Source organism: Polypterus senegalus, chromosome 7 (assembly GCF_016835505.1).
Source record: "Polypterus senegalus isolate Bchr_013 chromosome 7, ASM1683550v1, whole genome shotgun sequence".
Lineage (NCBI taxonomy): Eukaryota > Metazoa > Chordata > Cladistia > Polypteriformes > Polypteridae > Polypterus > Polypterus senegalus.
In genome coordinates this window covers 15,762,916-15,779,307 of record NC_053160.1, presented here as the reverse complement: position 1 = coordinate 15,779,307, position 16,392 = coordinate 15,762,916, and the positions used below count along the sequence as shown (strand labels likewise).

Here is a 16,392-nt window from a genome sequence, read left to right as displayed (position 1 = left end):
CGCTGTTTTGTGTTGCAGATTTAATTTTAAATTGATAACTTTTGGTCCACATTCACTAACCTCTAATGACAAAGTGACAACAGGTTTTCAAATGTATTCAGAATCTTAAAATGGAAATCTCTCAGCCATGTAAGTGTTCAGAGCCTTAATTCAGTACTTTTTTGGCAGCAATTCCAGCTATGAGTCTTCTTGGTTAAGTCTCGACAAGCTTTACACACCTGGATTTGGGCAGTTTATCCCATTCTTCCTGGCAGTTTCTCTCAAGCTTCATTAGATTGGATGGGAAGTGTCTGTAAACCGCCATCTTCAGGTCTCTCCACAGATGTTCTATGGGGTGTAAGTCTGGGCTTTGCATGGCCCACTCAAGGACACTCAGAGACTTGTCCCAAAGCCACCGCAGCATTGTCTTGGCTGCCACCCCAGTCTGCGGTCACGTACATTCTGGAGGAAAACCTGAAGTTGTCTGCAAGAAACCTGTGCCATGGCAGAAGATTTGCTTTCCAGCAAGACCACGAGCTGAAGCTTAAAGCCCAAAGGTGCACCCACATGGCATTAAAAACATCAATGCAAAAGTCCTGGAGTGGCCGAGTCACTCAGATCTTAAACCAAGTTAGAATTTATGGCTGCACCTGACTCACGGTGCTCACTCAGGATCTCCGTGACACCTGACAGAGCTGGAGCTGCTTTACAAAGAAGAAGAAGAAGAGAAATGGCGGAGTCCAGATGTGCAAAGCTAACAGAAAAAGAGAGTTAGAGAGAGAGACCTGTGCGCAGACCAACAGGCTGCCATGGCTGTCATCTGCTAAAGACATGAAGGGAATGGATACTTACGCAATCAATTATTTTGTGCGTTACACTTCTATTTAGAAGAAATCTGTTTGCACTTTGACATGAAAGAGTCTTTTTCTGTCGATGTGTAAAAAGAGTGTAAAAAAAAAAAAAGTCAAATTTAATCAACTCTGACTCGATGCTTGATTACAGTTCTGTCAGTTTGCAGAGATCTTTCACTGCAGCTTTAAAGAGTCTTTTTTTCTGAAGTTAAACCCAATAACAATAAAAGGGGGTGAAGAATTCCTATAGGCCAGGGCCAACTCCAGTCCTGGTGGACCCCCAGTGGCTGCAGGTTTTTATTCTCTTTTCTTAATTAGTGTCCTGTTTTTGCTGCTAATTAACTTCTTTTGAATTAATTTTAGTTGCCTTGTTTTTTAAGGTTTACCAGTCAGTTATCATCCAACCTGCTATATCCTAACACAGAGTCACGTGGCAGCCAACACAGAGCACAAGGCAGGAACAAATCCCGGGCAGGGCGCCAGCCCACCACCGCAGGACACACACACCCATACGCCAGGCACACACACGGGACAATTTAGAATCGCCAATGCACCCAACCTGCATGTCTTTGGACTGTGGGAGGAAAACCATGGGAGAACATGCAAACTCCACGCAGGGAGGACCCGGGAAGCGAACCCAGACGGGTCTCCTAATTGTGAGGCAGCAGTGCTACCCACTGAGCCACCGTGCCACCCTTTTTAAGATTTGTTCCCCTGAATTGCTTCATTTCTTTCCTTAAATGGCACCCAAACAGAAATGAAATGTGAAGTGAGGGAGCCAACAGAAGACCACCTAAGTCAGGGCCTCAAACACCAACCCAGTGCTTAATTAGGTGCCAATTTTTGTTGTTAATTAAACCCGTTCTTTAATTCCATGGCTTGTTGCTGCTCTCATTGGTCAATAGCAGACATTTCTGAAATTGCTGATTTTCTCTTTTTCTAAAACCTCTGTGAAAATGCTTTTAGGACCTAGCATTCCTGAGACCTTCATCTTTCTTTATTTTCAGATATTGTATGATGGACACCAGTTGTTTTGGCTCATTTTGTATCTCATTATTGTTTGGCAGCTAAAGAAAAATAAACAAGGGGTCTGTGTCTTCAAGTCAATTAAAATGAATTCAAAAGAAGTTAATTAGGAAAAACAGGTCACTGATTAAGGAAAGGGTGAGAATGAAAACCTGCAGCCATTGTAGCCCTCCAGGACCGGAGTTGGGGACCCCTACTATAGGCGCTCTGTTTGAAGCTTTTTGTTGCTTTTTTCATTTTCAGTGTGACAGCTCTGTGATGCGTTGGCCTCGCACATCCAGATGCCTGCACTTGAATCAAATACCTGGGAATTGTAAGGTTTAAAACAAATTACTGTGTCATGGGGTCCCAAGCCATTCCCACATGTAGTAAGGAGGACACCAAAGAGAGACTTTTAAAATTAAGCCCACTTTTATTTGCACTAGTGGACGGTGACCCTCCATCTAAACATAACATTGTGATTTGGTGCATTTTAAATGTCCTATCTGCTCTGTAAAGTCTCTCAGTCAGCAGCTCTGCACCAAGATGGGACTTGTTATGAAAAGTCAGACGTTATTACTTCAGCAATCGGAACTTATTCTTACTCAAACAACGTGAAGAACAATGTGTGGGCCGACAGGAATTAAAAATAAACCCCTTGGTGCCCCTAACATATGTTAAAAATAAAAACAAAAAACTGTGCTTCAGGTTATTAGCATTTTGACACGACCACAACATATGTGGCATTGACGTTAACACCGTTCAGGTTTTGAAAACGAAACACTGACATCTGTGTAGTTTTAATGTTTGCTTTGTCAGTCAGTCATTATCCAACCCGCGTTCAGGTCTCTTCCATAATTAGTTTGGCGGCCAGGGTGCCCAGACAGAATAACTTGTGTTCAGAGGATTTCAGCGAAAGCCTCAAAAGGTCTAAAAGGAAAAAGATTTGAGGCAACCGAGGGATACTGCAGGGAAGAAAGGACGACAGTAGACAGTAGGTGACATACGTGTGTCCAAAAGGACAAGACAAAGGGACAGTGGCAGGACATGTGGAGAAAAGTAAACCAAGTAGACATAAATGACACAGAGGATCTGAAGTGAGGCCCATCAGAAACCACAGGATGGAGTCTGTGTAGACTTTTGAACTGGGTGTGCTGGTAGTTTCTAGAACAGAGTCTTACAATGGAGAGAGTGAAGGGACAGGAGACCAAAGAGAAGTCAGGGGCAGAGGTTTACAGGACTGTGACGGTGTGGGTTTGGCTCCACGCTCCCATCGCTATTCGGGAACCCTTGAACCCAACACCGTCGATAATGTCACCGAGTGAGCTAGACAATGGAGGCAACAACATAGCAACATAGCAAGGGGATGGTATAAAAAGGTGCATAGTGCTGTTATTAAAAAGACAATCAAAACCAGTGTTCAATAAATAGTGCAGTGCTTTCCAGTTCAATAAATAAATAATCTTTAAAAGACAAATGTGGAGGTAAAAACCAATAGAAAAACCAATCCGTTAAAATCGGAGGTTAAAACGTTCTTACAGGAAGCAGTCTTTAAAATCCAACAACAATCTCGGTGCCTACTTTTATGCTGGCGCCTCACCTGTTTCTCCCATACGGGCCCATGCAACACGCGAGGCGCTCCCTGCAGCTGCCCTTTTCTCACTGCGTTTCACGAGACTGGAGCCCTCCTGATCCCTGGCTTCAGTCTGGCACTCATCTCAGCCTCGAGACTTGGACTCCTTGGTCTCCAGGACGCCCACACCAAGGACTGCCACTCCAAGCCTCCCGACTTCCGCTGCCTTTCCGGCCTTCCCCTGGTCACTCCCGCTACCTGATCGCTCAGCGGGAGCGACATCCAACATCAACTTCTGGGTGTAGGCCTAACACCCAGACTTCTCGCAGCTGCCCACGAGCGCTCGATTGCTTGTCCACGAACACGCACTCTCTCACCGACCTGCTTCCTCTCTCGCTCCCATGTAACCTCCGTCCTCTCTTTTTCTCGTTCTCTTTTCCCTGACTCTCCCAACCGACTCGCGCTTCTTGTATATAGCAGCTGCAGCACATTAGCCACGGGAACAAATCACGGATGTGGGCAGTTGCACTCGGTGAGAAACGCCCACACCGCAGATCGCCCCGCGGCTTGCTACAACCACTACGCCCCCACTAAGCCGGGCGGTGATTATTTATTTAAAAGACAGCCTTTGCTCAGCGAGCTGTGGACCCATAACACCACATTCCACCCCCCATAAGACTCCAATTGCACGGGAAGGCTCCACGCCACTGCCAGCCCAGTGCAACTGGAGTCTTATGGGGGGTGGAAATGAGAAAGAACGAGAAAAAGGAAGAAAGGACGGAGGTTAAAGGGAGCGAGGAAGCAAGTCGGTGCAAGAGAGAGAGACACGCGGTGCATGGATGAGCGATCAAGCGCTCGTGGGCAGCAGCGAGAAGTCTGGGTGTTAGGTCCCAGGCTACAAACTGGACCCCAATGGCCAGGGCACTCACGCTTGTGCTCTTTCCCTTGACCCCCCACTGCCTTACGTGGTGAGCCATTCACCTTCCCGGTCGCGACCGCCTCCCCCACCGAGTATCAGCCACACACTCCTCCTAAGGGGGCTCTTCTCCCAGCTGCCTGCCTTCGCTCAGATCTGCCTGCTGTCCTCAGCTTGCTTGCTCACTCACTCCCACACCAGGTTTTACGGCCTCCTGCCTTCTCTCTTAACCTCCATCTTTTTTCTCTTTTTTTTTTCTTTTGATCTCTTCCTAGCACTCGCGCTTCTCCCCTGTAAAATGGGGATGTGGCACAGGTGTGGCGATTAGCAGCTCCTGGCATCAATTATGGCCACAGGGGACTCCTCACCTGTTCCTTAAGTGCAGAAACGCCCGCACCGCTTCGTACCCGGGAACCACTCCCCCCACGCCACCACACGCCCGCCTTAAAGCCACGAGGTGCGGCGATTATTTATTTCAAATGGCAATCGGGCGCGGACCTGACTTTGCCGCAAGGATGCTTTGCAAAGTAAACAGTAGAGGACAGAGACGGGTATTTTTCTTGGGAGAGAAAGAATGAAACAAAGAGTACAATGAGTGATTTGGTCGGGGGGTTGGGGGTCAGTCGGGGAAATCCCACGTGTCCTGAGCACTGAACGGAGTTAAAGAAGGTGTGACAGGTAGGGGCACTGTCGTCCTCATGAACCCTCAGACAATACGTCAGACACCAGAAAAAAGTCCAAATTATGAGTTTATTATGATAATAATGTGCACAAAGCACTCTCCTCTCCACAATACTCATATAAATAAACACAATCAATAAACAATAAATCCTCCACTCTCCCAGACACGTTGCCATCCTTCCACCCAGCTCAGCTCAACCCTGGGATCTCCCACAGTCCTATAAATTGTCTGTGACCCGGAAGTGCTTCTCAACCCCTGTCCATGTGACTTCCTAGTACTTCTGGGTCACATAAAAACTCCTCTTCTTCAACCCGGAAGCACGTCATTCCCTTTGTCCATGTGACTTGGACGTACTTCCGGGTTTGTAGGGAAAATACTCGCTGCTCCTCCCTGCAGCGCCTTCTAGCGGCCCCCGTGGTATCCAGCAGGGCTGTGGATAAAATCTCCATTGTCCATAATCACCTGCTGGCATTCGGGGCACCTCCATGCTGCAGGTGAGGGCTCCACCTGGCAGCCTGGGGGTATTGGCTGTGATGACTGACCGGCCATAGACCACATAGGTTTTCCACTCGAATAAACAGCAGGTGGTCCGCTGCAAACCCACAACCTCTGGCTTAGAGGAGACCTCCATGATTCAGCCGCACAGTGTGAGCAGAGCACCTACTGATGACGTCAGCTCATCTCTCACACTCTCTCTCTGTCAGCCTCCAATGTCTCTGTGCAGTGTGACAGCTGTGTCAGTGCCTGCGATCGATTAGGTGGTCCCACCTCCATAGGTTGAAATAATTAAAGGAGTCTGAAAGTGAGTGTAAGTAAAGATTTAGTCTAGCGGTGTCTCCATATCACCAAACGTGAGAAACTGCGCTTGTTTAGGCCTTGCCATGGACGGGCCTCCAATTCAGGGCTGGTTTTTGCCACACTGCAAAGTTAAGCTCAGCTTCCCTGAGGTGGCATTGATAACAGATGGATTCTGTGCCTTGGCACACACCCGCCTTTAGTTTTTTTATTTCCCTGTTGCCCACCCCACCTGGCTACTTACTCTGTTCTTCACATGAGAGCCTCTGGCTCAAGACCTGAGGGCTCATTAGATATAAAGCTGGGCCAGAAAACAATCAGATGGATCTGAGAACCTTTTCAGCCTTATCAAGCTCAGAAAATGAAGTGCAGGCAGCGTGGCGGCGGAGGCTCATACCGCGGGGGGGCGGTCGGCTGTGCTAAGATATTAGCGTCCTCTTTATAGATTTTCTTCTCGCTCTGCTGCTTCTCTTTATTTCTGCCTCCTTTCGCTTTACCGGCACAGCCATTCGACTTCAGCCCAGCTTAAATTAGTGCGTTAGTTCATTACAGAAAAAAAAGATCACATTGGCAGAATGTAAGAGCTGGCCTCTGGCTTCTTCACAGAAGCCCCTGGTTGCTCTCAGCTATTTGACCACCCTGTTGACCTCACACAGCTTAAAAAAATAAGTGCAACCGGGTGCAGCTCTGAATGGGTCACTGGCAGTGGGGGATCAAGCCCTCCTGGCCTAAAACCCTGTCAATGCACTGAAAGATTTGCGGTGTTTGTAATGTGATTCAGCCCCATCACACGTACAAGGTGGTATCAAGTGGGAAAACGTTGTGTACTTGTGCGTACCATCATCTTGTCCCAACAAGATAATTAACAAAGCAGACCCCATGACAAGCCGTAGAGACGTGGAGCCTTTGGAATGCTGTTGGGGATTAGGAGGTCTGGTCTGACCTGCTCATCTTGTTGACGTAAGTGTCACCTGGGTGAGAACAGTTGAGACGAGAAAGAGAAGAGAAGGTTTAAGAGAATTTAAGAAACCTCAGGGACACAAAAGTAGAAATCATTGAAAATGAGAAGGAAACAGCAAACGAACTAAACAAATACAGTATATCATCCAAGTTTTTACAAAGGAAGAAACAAACAGAATGCTCAGTGCAGAAGTAGAAACAAGCTCGGAGTTCACAGATTTTAAAATGGGAGGGTCAGTTATAGTTCAAGCCCTCAATATGTTATTAGCTAATAAAACCTCTGGATCTGGTTGGATCTTACCAAAAAATGAGAGACGTCATCAGTATACCCTTATTAGGCATATTTGAACATTCACTTGAAAAAGGAGAACAATCTGAGGACTGGAAAGTTGTAAATGTGATTCCAATCTTCAAGAAGGGAGACAAAATGAATCATGAGAATCACAAGCCGAATGTTGCTGGGATAGGCTGTGGCTGCCCTGTGACCCTGCCCTGGTTACGTGGATTAAGAAAATAGAAGGATGAATGTGTATATTTGGAAGGCACTGGATAATGAAATGGTTTTAATTCATTCCTGCAGCTGTATCTACCTGTGCTAGATAGATTTGAAATGGAGTGTGCTGCATTATTTAACAGGTTTGTGTAGGTTTAACAGCTGTCTTTACACAAATATAGATAGATAGATAGACAGATAGATGTGAAAGGCACTGTATAATAGATAGAAAGATAAATATGAAAGACACTATATAATATATAGATAGATAGGAAAGGCACTATATAATAGATAGATAGATATGAAAGACACTATATAATATATAGATAGATAGGAAAGGCACTATATAATGGATAGATAGATATGAAAGACACTGTATAATATATAGATAGATAGGAAAGGCACCATATAATGGATAGATAGATATGAAAGACACTATATAATATATAGATAGATAGGAAAGGCACTATATAATGGATAGATATGAAAGACACTGTATAATATATAGATAGATAGGAAAGGCACTATATAAAAGATAGATATGTTAAAGGCACAATATGATAGATAGACAGATAGAAATGCTATATAATGAAACATACATGGAAAGCACTACATTAGATAGGCAAATTTAAAAGGTGCCATTTTTACAGCACAGTGTGTGCGTCACTGCACTGTGGCACTGTAAGCGACCCCTGCTGACCTCACCATCACCTCTTCCTGCAGCAGCCCAAGCTTTTCATAGATGATCTCCCATCTGAGCACTTGCTGGGCTCAAATATGTTTAGCTTCAGGTGGATGACTTCTTCAAAAGTGCAGGTGTTATGGCCGCTGGATCGATAGATACAATGAAAGGCAGTGCATGATAGATAAAAGGGAAGGAGCAATAGAATAAAAGGCACTATATAGCATTAATATCAGAAATCTGGAAAGGCCCCTATACTGTAAAATGAATGAAATAGTTTTCTGCAGCTGTGTCAAACTAGTTAAACGGGTTTATGGGTTTATGCAGATGTCTACAGACAAGAATGTGTCGATAGATTATGAAATGACCAGTGTAAAGGATAGATTGTGTACACAGCTTCATGTACTTGTACACAGATGTCCATAGATAGATATACAATTGATATTTATATATGAAAGGCACTATATGATCGATAGATAGATAGAAATAGCACTATATAACAGATAGATGTGAAAGGCACTATATATTAGATAGATAGATATGTAAGTACTACTGTATATAATCGATATTTATATAGGAAAGGCACTATGTGATAGATAGATAGGAAAGGCACTATATAATAGATACATGTGAAAGGTGCTATATATTACATAGACAGATATGAAAGGCACTATATAATAGATAGATATACAAGTACTATATAATCGATATTTAAATATGAAAGGCACTGTATAATAGACATAGAATAGGAAAATCACTATATGATAGATGTGACAGGCACAATATAATAGATAGATAGGTGGAAATGCTATATAATATGAGACATACCTGTAAAGCACTATATTAGACAGACAGATAGATAGATGTGAAAGGCACTATATATTAGATAGATAAGTGCATACAACTTTATTTGCCACCAGGTAGACATGTGGCTTTTTCTCTGATCTGACGTTAGTTGCTAAAGCAGAAGTGAAGGCTCCTCCATAGTAATGTGTGTCTTAATTTGTTTGCTTATCGTGCCAGTCATGATGTACTTTGAAGCCTTTGTACTTCGGGTTGTCATGGCTGTTAGATGTGCCCACAATCAAGAGGAGGACAGCCTATAAGTGTGCCGTAGTTCACCATGTGCCACCAGCCATCTGCAAGCCAGCCGGTTGCCTCGGCCCACCTTCTTCTCTCTGTTTTCCTTGCCGTGGCTCTTACTTCTTCTAACCCATCCTTTTGTTAACACTTTTCTCTTCAGTAATTGGTGAGGTTGCACTTTAAGTGCTTTGTAAGGTCGGCTCCATTACTCGTTGCAGTGATCCCTTTCATGGCTGCACACTGGCTTGTCTGTCATTAGACCTGGGATGAGGAAATTGGTGTTTTAAGCCAGTCAGTCTGGTCCAGATGTTTGGTGATGCGTGCTGCTGTGTGTGTTAGGATGAAAAATTAGCAAAACTGTCAGAGCATGTACTCTTTACAAAAAAGAGATGTGAACTGAGTAGGTGCCATACATGATAAGAAAACGAGCAGGGGGTCTTTTTTTGGTGTTTCTTTTAATTTTATGTCCATCCTGCTTTCCTGGAAGAAATACAAAAAAAACTCACAGTTTGCATTTCAGTCCATGCTGTGAAATCAGGAAAATAAATAAAAAGTTACCCTCCAGCTTGGGAAATGAAAAAGATCCATGAGCCGGTGGAGAGAAGTGAGAGTGGCATTGCAACATGGGGGAAAAAAAAACCAAGTCAAAGATCGACAGGCCGCAAGGTTTGTCCCTTGGGCCGGCGTTCTGCTCCACGGCCGTCTTTGTAAGTGGATCTCTTTGAGGCCTCATCATTACACATACCTCTGTTCAGATGGTGTTGCCATGGATACCCGGCCTTCGTTTCAAGATGCTGTAAACGCGGACCCCCGAGCGACACCTCTCGTTTGTAGAGATATTGCAAATGGCTTGTGTCCTGATAAAAGTTGATGTTGTTCCAAAACCATTATTACCATGAGGGTCCCTAACATTCATTCTGCGAGAGGAGACAAATTCATGAGGTGGCGTCCTGTCGTAAGCTGCTAAGGGGGACTGCTTGTTTCCTTCTTATCCTGGAGCAGTTCTGCATGAAAGGCTACTGCATGTTTCTCGGTTTCTTAGTCCATCTTTATTTTACATAGTGGTTTAAAAACAATTGAAATAGATAGGTGTTCACTTTTGTCTATAGCAAGGACAGAGACAGATAGACAGACAGATGAAAGACACTATAGAATAGATATATGGGAATAGCATTATAGAGATTGGATAGAAAGGAAGGGCCCCTATGCTAGAGAGAGGCAGAGCGATAGAGCTGAAGAAGCATTATATGGTAGATATATAGTGCCTTTCTGCTCTCTCTGTCTGTCATATAGCGCCTTCTGCTCTGTCAGAGATAGAGAGGATTTCCACTATTTAAGATTCATAGAGGGGAAAGGCACCACATGAGACCGAGAAATAGCACCATATAAGACTGACAGAAATTCACTATGTAGGATTGATACACAGAGATGAAAGGCACTACAAATGATTTTAGCAAATGGTTGCAATATAACAAAGAGTGAAAAATTGAAGGGGGTCTGAATACTTTCCGTACCCACTGTAAATGATAGCTAGACCAACCAATAGGTATGGCACTCTGAGATCAATAGCCAGTGAAAGGCACTGCGTCATAGATATGAACTTAATACCATTACTGTTATAAGCAGGTATCATAAAATGTTACAGTAGATACAGTATATCCCTGCAATTACTTAAAAGATATGAAAGGCACATACAGAGGTGGGTAAAACAAGGTTTACAGGTGTTGTGCGTGTCATGATTGCTACACTCGAGCTCACTTTAATTATAATCTCTCTCTATATAAAATCCAACATCTGTCTGTCTGTCCGTTTTTCAGGAGAGAACAATTTAACGGATTTAGATCAGGCTTTTTTCTATAATTTGATGGAACGTCAGTCAGTCAGTCATTTCCCATCCCGCTATATCCTAACACAGGGTCACGGGGGTCTGCTGGAGCCAATCCCAGCCAACACAGGGCGCAAGGCAGGAACAAACCCCAGGCAGGGCGCCTTGTTGGAACGTTCCGGTTGATTTTACGACTTCTCTCATTGCGCTAAGATTCATAGTTGGCTTGCAGGAGTGATATACTCGGGCTAATCCGAGACAGAGGCTGTGTGCCGAGACGAGGGGGGCGGGGCCTTCCTGAGTCACGCGCCAGCATCGGGCATTCATTACCTCGGCTTAGCTAGCAAACGAGAGAACTGCTTAACAGATATAGATCAGGTTTTGTTCTATAATTTGATGGACTGTCAGTCATTACCCAACCCGCTATATCCTAAAACAGGGTCACGGGGGTCTGCTGGAGCCAATCCCAGCCAGCACAGGGCGCAAGGCAGGAACAAACCCCAGGCAGGGCGCCTTGTTGGAACGTTCCGGTTGAATTTACGACTTCTCTCATTGTGCTAAGATTCATAGTGCGCTTGCAGGAGTGATATATTCGCACTAATCCGAGAGAGACACAGCGGGCCAAGGGGAGTATGAAGCGTGACATCAGGAGTGGGGAGCCAGGCAGGGCCCTCCTCACTGTCCTGTTTCACCACAACATGTGCGGAGCCATGGGGGATGGCTAGTATAGGACAAATAAATAATACAATAATTAATAAATAAATAATAATACAAGAATAAACTGTGTGTTTCGCGTACTCACAACCGTAAACCTCCTTTTGCCTATTATAGTAAGTGTATAAGTTTAATATGTCACTGTGCTCTGTGCAAGTATATTTTGTAAATCTGCCTTTTTCTACTCACATGCACTGTTGACACAGAGCCAGATTTAGCACAGGGTTCACCATATAAGAACTGCTAGGCAAGCATTACAAGACAAGACAGTTACGGACAACTGTGAAATGGGCAGTCAGACTGAGGACCATTGTGTACTATTTTTATGTGTCAAAAGTCAGCATGAAATTGTATTTGCCTTGTTTCGAATGGCATGATTCACCTGAGTGGGGGCCTGCACATGAAGAAAGAGTGTAAAGCCTTGGAACGTTGCTCGGCACACCTTTGAAGCCGACAGACAGATGGGAGATAACGTCATCTGATCCTGAAAATCCTTCCAGTGCAGTGGCGAAACTAGCAGACTCTACACATCGGGCCCCCACTCCCGAACTGGGTTCTTGCTTTAAACAAAGCGAAGTTACTTCTCCTATGTGATTTCTTTCCGCTGTATCACTAATATATATATAGATTCAGGTAATGTAACATGTTGCAGTTACAAAAAGAACTCATTCCCAGGGAGTAACACTCTTTGCTGGATACACTCACCCCTGTATATTGGTTTTCACAGCTGTTTATAATAAGGATCGATAGACAGACAAAAAGATCGAGAGGAAAGGTGTTATAAATATTTTTATATATACTGTGACCAGTAGGGGGCACTGCAGCCTCCCTAACCTCAGACATCACCACATTCACCGGATTCAAATAAATGATTTATTTAACAATAAATTCCTTCACAATGGGTTTCTGATAAACACAATACCTCTTCTCTCTTTCTTTTCCTCTCCTGCACACCTCCAGGTGAGCTTTGTCTTCCTTCCTCCCAACTCCGACTCACCGGATGTGGCCGCTTGGTTCCTTTTATCTCGAGCCTGGGAGTACTTCTGGTGCCAGTGCGTAGCTCCTTCGGAAGTCCCAAAACCCCTGGAGCACAGCTGCTCACAGCACCCCCTGGTGGAACCCAGGGACACCTACAGGGCTGCTCTACAGCACTACAACTCCCAGCATGCCCTGTGGGTGTCCACTGGTGTCCCTCTCTCCCAGGTTGCTGCCAGTTCGAGGGAGCATGAAATTTAACGAATCCCCCTGTCCTTCCAGGTAAAGAATCAGATACACATCCCGACCTGAACGCCTGTACATGCGTGTTGACCGTCACAAAACATAGATAGATATATAGATGTGAAAGACACTACATAATAGATAGACAGATGTGGAAGGCACTACATAAGAGATACATAAAAAGATAGATAGATGTGGAAAGCACTATATAATAGATAGACAGACAGATAGATAGATAGATGTGAAAGGCACTACATAATAGATAGATTGATAGAGAAGAAAGGCAGTATGTGACAGATAGATAGATTGACAGACAGATAAGGTATTATAAATACTGTGGTTATCTGAGAGAATGACAGGCTCAAATAAGGATACATTTTGGGGTGCCAAACTGGCCTTCCCTTTTTACTTAACACTTTAAACTAAAAACAATGCTTGATGCCATGAAAGTGAACCAAAAACTGTTATCACCAGAATAACAGTGACTGCTTCGTCTGCCTTAACGTGGGAGAGGAGCTCCTTTGCTGTGGTTGCTCGGTTAAGAAGTGACACCCCCTTCTGGGTGGTTTTGCTTTTATGGGAATGGAAGAGGCGGAGTCATTTGCCCTCATTGGACTGTTTCTCTGCACTGTGGAAGAAGAAGAAGACAAGACAGTTAGCAGCACCGCCCACTCTCAACAGATCAATTGATAAGAAGGACACTATGAGATTGATAGATAGTGAAAGGCACTATATCATAGAAAGATATAAAGGGGAGGCATTAAGTAACATTAATATTACTAGCAGATGTTGTAAAATAATTTCAGTATTATCAGAGATGGCTGGGGGGGCGACCCTGCTGGGACGCCCAGGAGGACCGGAGGAGGGCTTATGCCTTCCTCAGACCATGTGGGGGCAACCGCCCTCAATCAATCAATCAACATTTATTTATATAGCACATATTCATACAAAAAAATGTAGCTCAAAGTGCTTTACAAAATGAATAGAAAAATAGAAGACACAATAAAAAATAAACATAAGTCAACATTAATTAACATAGAATAAGAGTAAGGTCCGATGGCCAGGGTGGACAGAAAAAAAAAAAACTCCAAAAGCTGGAGAAAAAAAATAAAATCTGTAGGGGTTCCAGACCACGAGACCACCCAGTCCCCTCTTGGCAATCTACCTAACATAAGTCAAACAGTCCTCTTTGTATTTAGGGTTTTCATGGAAGGACCTGATGATGATGGTCACGTAGACTTCTGGCTTTCAGTCCATCGTTGTTGGTGTATCATGATGCTTTGAGTAGGTGGTGGTGGCGCAGGCCGCCACCACAAAGAAACCGGAAAAAGAAACAGAAGAGAGAGTAGGGGTCAGTACGGATTTTAGAGCCACTATGAATAGTTATTATGATGAATTGAACATACAGAGTATCGGGACTAAGTTAAAGTGAAGTTATAAAAAGGCCATGTTAAAGTAATGTGTTTTCAGAAGTGTTTTAAACTGCTCTACTGTATCAGCCTGGCGAATTCCTATTGGCAGGCTATTCCAGATTTTGGGTGCATAGCAGCAGAAGGCCGCCTCACCACTTCTTTTAAGTTTAGCTTTTGGAATTATAAGGAGACACTCATTTGAAGATCTAAGGTTACGATTTGGAATATAGGGTGTCAGGCATTCCGATATATAAGATGGAGCAGATTATTTAAGGCTTTATAAACCATAAGCAGTATTTTAAAGTCAATCCTGAATGACACAGGCAACCAGTGTAGTGACATCAAAACTGGAAAAATGTGTTCGGATTTTCTTTTTCCAGTTAGGATTCTAGCAGCTGCATTCTGCACTCGTTGCAAACGATTTATATCTCTTTTGGGTAGTCCTGAGAGGAGTGCGTTACAGTAATCTAGTCGACTGAAAACAAACGCGTGAACTAATTTCTCCGCATCTTTCAGTGATATAAGAGGTCTAACTTTAGCTATGTTTCTTAAGTGAAAAAATGCTGTCCTAGTGATCTGATTAATATGCGATTTAAAATTCAGGTTACAGTCAACGGTTACCCCTAAGTTTTTTTTACTTCCGTCTTAACTTTTAACCCTAATATATCCAGTTTATTTCTAATAGCCTCATTGTATCCATTATTGCCAATTACTAAGATTTCAGTTTTCTCTTTATTTAACTTGAGAAAGTTACTATTCATTCATTCTGAGATACAAGTCAGACATTGTGTTGGTGAATCAAGAGAGTCGGGGTCATCAGGTGCTATTGATAAGTACAGCTGTGTGTCATCAGCATAGCTGTGGTAACTCACGTTGTAAGCTGAGATAATCTGACCTAATGGAAGCATGTAAATTGATAGCCCTGGTACCTTTGGGGGCCACGGGCACAGAGCTTTGAAGCTCAACCCTGTAGGGGCCCGTGGTCACCACCAGGGGGTGCCCCTGTGCCTTTGGAGCCCTGGACCTCAACACTTCCGCCACACCCGGAAGTGCTGAGGGGAAGAGAGGAGCAGGGACACCCGGAGTGCTGCCAGCACTTTCGCCACTCTCAGGCGTGTTGGTGGGAGATTGCTGGGACACACCTGGAGCACATCCGGGGGAGCATAAAAGGGGCTGCCTCCCTTCATACAATGGCTAGAGTCGGGTGGAAGAGGATGAGGTCTCTGGAGGAGGCAAGGAGGCGTCCTGAAGGAAGAGACAAGGCATATTGTTGTGGCCAGGACTTTGGGGTTGTGTGGCACTTATTACTTGTATATAGTAGTGTAAATAAACATGTTGTTGGTGACATGAACGTGTCTACCTGTCTGTGTCCGGGCCAGTCTCCACAATATATTCCACTATTAAATTTAATGGGGGTCGATAGTTCTAAAGATGTGAAAGGCACAATATTGTTTCACATAGTGTGGACCACCAGGGGGCATACAGCTCCCCAAACCCAGGACACAACAGACACAGAGCCCAGTATTACCTTACAACACACGTTTATTTATAGTGGGGAAACGCCTTTCTCCGTTTCCCACGAGTACAGCCCAGTTCACAAGCACAATACAACACATGTTGTCCTTTTTCTTCTTCTCTCTTTTTCTCTCTTCCCCTCCATTCCTCCTTTCAAGCGTTGTCCTCCACCTCCCGACTCTGGCTCCTCGACTGGAGTGAGATGGCTCCTTTTATACAGCACCCGGAAGTGCTCCAGGTGCTCCTTGACTTTCTTCTGCCAGCACTTCAGGGTGTGGTAGAAATGGTGCCACAAAGGGCCCAGCCATACCTGCAGCACCCCTTGGTGGCACCCACAGAACCCAACAGGGCTGCTCCAAACTGCAACTCCCTGCGAGGATCCGTGGTGCTGCAGCAACCCAGCGGGGGCTGCCCTCTAGTGCCCTGGGAAAGATAAGACCCCAAACGTGCTGTCTCCACCGATCCTTCCACCCAGCTGGCATCCCGGTTGGGTACTGGCCCTGGCCATCCATCACAATAGATTGGATTTCACAGTTGTTTATAACAAGGATGGATGGATAGGTATGAAGGAAAGACGCTCTTATGATGGGATGGAGAGGCAATACGTAACAGTAATATGATCAGTAAATGAAACACATTGGTTTAAATGGATTTCAGCAGATGTCTATAACTAGGCACATAGATCTGAC

At 44.5% G+C, this 16,392-nt stretch overlaps 1 protein-coding gene across 1 annotated transcript in view; it reads left to right on the top strand.

The window, feature by feature from the left end:
- LOC120532339 (diacylglycerol kinase theta) overlaps nucleotides 1-16,392 on the top strand; it is a 280,803-nt gene that overhangs the window by 167,631 nt on the left and 96,780 nt on the right. The window lies entirely within an intron of this gene.